General features: G+C 49.6%; 1 pseudogene; it reads left to right on the top strand.

The window, feature by feature from the left end:
- Positions 1 to 2,423: 2,423 nt before the first annotated feature.
- On the top strand, positions 2,424 to 3,846 carry LOC123166480 (coniferyl alcohol acyltransferase-like; annotated as a pseudogene).
- The last annotated feature ends 1,828 nt before the right edge of the window (positions 3,847 to 5,674 follow it).

The raw sequence follows: 5,674 nt of genomic DNA on the forward strand, positions 1-5,674 counted from the left end.
CTCTTCAAGTGGCCTGATCTTCACTACCTTTGCCAGGTCCCATGCCACGCTCATGTTCCTGTAAAACCAGTACTGGCTGTAGGCCTTCTCGGTGTGAACCCTAGCGACGGCCATCCACCGGGTCGCCTCGACTGGCAGCTCATTATCCTCAATTACCACGTCCTGGAGATCATCTTTCTTCAAACCCAGCTCGTCCATCATTGCTTCCAGATCCGTCATGCCGCTACCCGATCCCGACGCAGCGTCTTCCATCTTCCCTTGCCCGAGGTTTTTGTTTCCGCGGGCGGTATGATCCCTAAAAAACCTTGCCCCCACCGGTGGCGAGACCCCCAGGGCCCGTAACGTCGGCGTGGAGGGAAGGAGAGGGGAGCAAAGCTCTCTACGGTGGCGCGAGAGATCGCCGCCCTTGGCCATCGCCCCTCTAGCCATACGGCTATACTATATATGTGTACTACATCATGGGCCCCCTCTCCTGGCCTCGGCCCTGGGCCATCGCCCCTCTGGCCATACACCAGGGCGGGCAGTGAGCGCGTGTTTTAGTGTGTTAGTCATGTCAGGCCAAAGGCGTGTTGTGTTCATTCAACGGCTGAGGGTTTCCAGCAGGACTACAAGTTCAATAACCAGCCCGCCAATGCTAAGTTGGTGTCACTCTTAAATCACGTGTGCTATTTGGCCTTTTATGCATCTATACTAAATGTGAAAAAGAAAAAAATAGTAGCAACTAGTGGGAATCAAGCTTGTGACCGACAAGATGACATTCCTTGTCTGGACTGTGTATAGTTAACTTAGTTCTTGTACATCATTTTTAACACGAAGTAGAAAAAAATAACCCAACATAGGTGGACAACCATTTTGGGGGTGCCTCTCGAGTACCAAGCCGCGATCTCCAGGGTGAAAGCCCAAGGTCTTGCCTTACCTGGCAATGGTCTTGAAAAGGCATTGTTTTCGGAATCTCGAACTCTCTCCACGGTGAAAACTCAAGATCCTTGATCGGGCAACGACAACCCTTATGCATTGTTGCCTTTTTGAAGGCGTTGCTTTGGAGAACCTCTTCTGTAGTTCAGGTGTTGCCTTTGGTGGTGGTTAGAGTGTTGCTGTTGCGAGTGTTTCATTACTGCGAGGGGGTCTCTGTTTTCATATTTCTTTCTTTTTATTTTTTGTTGTTGGATGTGTGCAAAATATGATAGAACAAACTACAGGAATTTACCTTTGAACATCCTGATCGGTCAGTGTGGAGAAGGATCGGGTCCATCTGAGATGGGTGCAGTCCCAGTTTCTGTATAAGTTTGAGCTCCCGGGTGCAGGGGAACCCTCATGAACAGTAAATTCAAAACAATATGAAAAAAATTCGAAAAAATTCTGAAACTTTGGGGGATCAAATATAATCAAACATTCAACGTTCATGCAAACTTTTAGAGTCAGAAAACATTCGTGGAGCCCTGACCAAAAAAAAAATCATTGTTCAAAGTTATTTGTACTTTTGAACAGTAATTTTTTTTTGTGAGGGCTCCTCGAGTGTTATTTCTGGCTGAAAATTTGCAAGATCATCAAAAGTTTGTTCATACTTGATCCCCCAAAATTTCAGTTTTTTTTCAAAAAATTTCATATTGTTTTGAAGTTACTGTTCATGAGGGTGCCCCTGCACTCGGGAGCTGTCAAATCTTTCCCCTTCATGAGGGACTGGGGGTGTCTGTCGCCCTTGCGCTACAGGATCAACTGTTTCTAGTGAGTGTTCGTAGCACATCTGGAGGAATGTTCGTGGCACATAAGGAGGAGCTTCATGTTGGCCGTTAATACCCGGAGGAAGTATTCAGCCAAGCATTTGCAATATAAATGTTATGTTTAGTTGGATTCCCTAGCTTAGCACCTCGAGACATCATACATGGATATCAGCACGATGTTAAGAAAAGTAGAAAAATGTACTATTTATATGTCAGAAATTACCCATGGCATCACTACTGGAAAAACACACGTTGCCTAGTATGATAACCTAATTAAGCCGAGTGCTAAACCACGGGCTCACGGCTTAAGGTTGTTTCATGAGCTTACTGTTGTAATAATGTTTGAATTTTGCTGGAGGGAAGCCAATATGGCGGCCCATGTTTTAGCTAGTGAAGCGGAGAGCACTTTTGTGAATGTTTGCAAATGAATAAAGTCAGCCATGGAGGGGGTTGGGTTTTGGGTTTCAAAATCTTTTGATTTTACCCGTTAAAAAAGATTTCCTTTGGTTACATTATTTTCACGCGAAGGGAATGGATTTACCTCGTGATGCAGCATGTTGGCAGCCGTTTCACGTGAGTGGTCATTCAGGGAAGAACGGATGCTCGATCGATTGCCACAGTACATATAACAGCTACTGTAGTACGTCGCTGCTCACATAACATAGGCGATACGATAGTGGCATACCAGCAAGAACTCCCACGATGGCGCCTAAGTGGGTCGACGAAATCCCTGGCCTGCCCGTCCGTGTGGTGAGCCGCCGCCTCGTCAAGGCTTCTGATCCCTCCGTTGAGCCGCATGTGACTGCCTTCTCCAATCTCGACCTTGTCTCCGACGAACAATTGTCAATGACATGCGTCTATCCCAGACCTTCTTCCGGCGACTTCAACGCCGTCGTCGAGGCCTTCGAGGCTCGGTTGCCGTCATTCCTCAACCTCTTCTTCCATCTGGCCGGCCGGATCGTGCGCAATCCAAGCTCTGGCCTACCCGAGCTCCTCTGCTACAACCAAGGCGCCGAGCTTGTGGTCGGATACGCCGTCGTGGAACTGGAGTCGCTCAACTGGGCCTCGACCGACCAGTCACTGATGAAGATCCCTCTGCCATATGCCAAGGAGGCCCCGCTGTCGGTGCAACTCCTGTCCTTCACCTGCGGCGGCTTCGCCGTGGTGTGGGGAACACACCACCTGATCGGCGACGGCTACTATGGGGCGATGTTGGTAAGGATGGGATCCGAGGTCGTGCGGTCGGGCACCGTCTCGGATCCGGAGAGGCCCCGACGCAAGTGCAAGACCGATCCGTGCTCTTTCGCCCACGTAACCCGCCGTCGTACAGCGCAGCGGTCGCCGAGATGTTCACGCGGTGGGACCACCGGCACGAGGTGAACGCGCTGACAGCCCAGGTGATATCGCGAAGCTGCGCGAGACGGCGAGCACCGACGGCCAGCGAGCCACGCGCGTCCAGGCGATGTCGGCGTACCTATGGAAGGCCCTCGCGGGAATCGTGGCGGCATCCACGCGGCTGACGGAGGCCGATAAGCGCTGCCGCATGCTGTGGTGGGTGGATGGGAGGCAGCGGGTCTCGTCGCCTGAGCTCCGCTCTGCGCTGCGCAGCTACGCTGGCAACGTGATGTCATACGCTCTGGCGGACTCGGACGCGGACACGGTCCTAAGCGAGCCACTGGCGAACGTGGCGGCGATGGTGCGGGAGGCAATCACGAGGAGGAACTACGACGAGATGTACCAGGAGCTCGTGGACTGGGTGGACGTGCAGAAGAAGCCGACGAGATTGATCGAGACGCCGACCGTCGGGCTCGGCAGCCCCACAGTTGCGCAAACGATGATGTCCTCGTTCCCAATCGACGCCAACTTCGGCTTCGGCCAGGCCGCGCTGGTCATGCCGGTGGAGTTAAGCTTCGGGAGGCTCTGCGCGTCCGTGTTGTCCATATGCGCGCGGCCAGGAGACGCGGGCTCGTGGATCGTCAATGCGTACATATGGCCGAGCCTCGCGGCGGCGCTCGAGTCCGACGAGCAGCGCGTGTTCAAGCCCATCACGGCGGAGTACCTTGGTCTCACTCTCAGCGGTGGCAATCATGAGCCAGGGGAGGGTGAGGCCAGACCTCGGCTCTGAATTCTCCTAAGGACATACGATCCCACTTCAATACCGCGTTATCCAACCTTACTAGTAACAACTTAATGTACGTTTCCATTGCCGTGCAACAATAAAAGAAGGTCTGATTATGTCCCATCTAGATGTGACACCACCTAAATGTGGCCCTTTTCGTTCATATCTAAATATATGATATGTTGTATTGTTTGTTTGTTGGAAAAAACTAAATTATGACGCCGCACCGCGACCTTCCCGTGTGGCCACTGTCTGTGCCCACTGTCGCATTCGTGTGTGCCTTGTACTGCCACATGCATGTGTCGTTATCAAGCTACAGTGAGCAGTGTGCTGCAAGGCTCATTTACAGTTCGCGGCAATCCCTTAGAGCATCTCTAGCGGACCCCTTAAACCGCGAAACTGAAAACGCGGTTTTCAATCCGCGGAAAATGCATTTTAAGGATCGGTTTGAGCTTCAGCCGAACAAATCCCTTAAACTCAAACCGTAAAACCGAATATTCGTGCAAATTCTTTCTGGCGTCTTTTTCTTCCTCTCGCCCGTGTTCATAGTCAGCTCCTGTCGTCCGCCGTAGTTGCCAGATGGATCCAGGAGCTAGCTAGCTCCTCCGTTGCCGGATGGATCAGGAGCTAGCTAGCTGGCTCGACCGTGGCAGGATGTGACCGGGAGCTAGCTAGCTCCTTAATGGCCGGCTGGATTCAGGAGCTTGCTAGCTAGCTAGCTATCGTTCGTGGCCGGATGGATCCAGGAGCTTACTAGCTAGCTCGCTCGTTCGTGGCCGTGTCGATCTAGGCTTGCTAGCTAGCTAGCTTGTCCTTGGTTGGATCGATCAGGAGCTCCTTCGCTGCCGTAGCTGCTTGAGTCTTCTGCCGCTGCTCCTGCGATATACTCCGCAGGCCGACGCCGCTGCAGCTGTAAACAGCGAGTTTACCGCGAGTTCTGTGGCAGAAGGTCATCGGAGCCCGTGTGCGCAAGGCGGAATTTCCTTGTCACGTATCGTTGACCGGTTTTTAGCCCCCCTTATATTTTGCCTCCAAACCTGTAAATAAAAGGGTCGTGGGGATGGATTCTCAGGGGCCTGCAAATTTTTTACGGGTTTGACCACTTTTACGGGATCTATTCGGGACTTTTTTGACACAACGGAACTGAAAACGCGGATTTTTACGGGTTTGACCACTTTTAAGGGGTCTGCTAGAGATGCTCTTAGCGGGGGCTAAAGTAGCTGCATCATTTAACAGTGACTAGTTTGTCCAATTTACCTTTTGCTACGATAGCTCATCAGCTTTATTTTTTTCTGCTGACCTGTTGGGCATTACAGTACCACCTCTTAATCTGCATGCATCTCAAAGCTGGCTTTCTATTATAATCTCTTCGTCTCAAAATAAGTGACTTAACTTTGTACTAATTTGTGTACAAGATACAAAACGATGGCTTAGGTTGTGCTTGCCAGTTTACCTTTTGCTCCGATAGCTCATCAGCTTTATTTTTTTCTGTTTTTCTTTTCTGTTTAGTATAGGTATTTAGTTTAAGTTTTTTCAGTTTAGTTAGTTTAGGTTATTTAGTTTAATTAGTTTAGGTTATTTAGTTTAAATTGTTTAGGTTTAATTAGTTTAGGTTATTTAGTTTAGTTTTTTTAGTTTAGGTTTAGTTTTAGGTTTAATTAGTTTAGCTTCAATTACATTAGATTAGTGTTAGGTTTGAGTTAAATAGTCATAATTAAAGGAAGTGAAAAAAAGATGAAAAAGGAAGAAGAAAAGTAGAATAAGTAGAAAGGGGGAGGAAGAAGAAGAAGAAGAAGAAGAAGAAGAAGAAGAGGAAGAAGAAGAAGAAGAGGAA

This window comes from Triticum aestivum, chromosome 7D (genome assembly GCF_018294505.1).
Source record: "Triticum aestivum cultivar Chinese Spring chromosome 7D, IWGSC CS RefSeq v2.1, whole genome shotgun sequence".
Lineage (NCBI taxonomy): Eukaryota > Viridiplantae > Streptophyta > Magnoliopsida > Poales > Poaceae > Triticum > Triticum aestivum.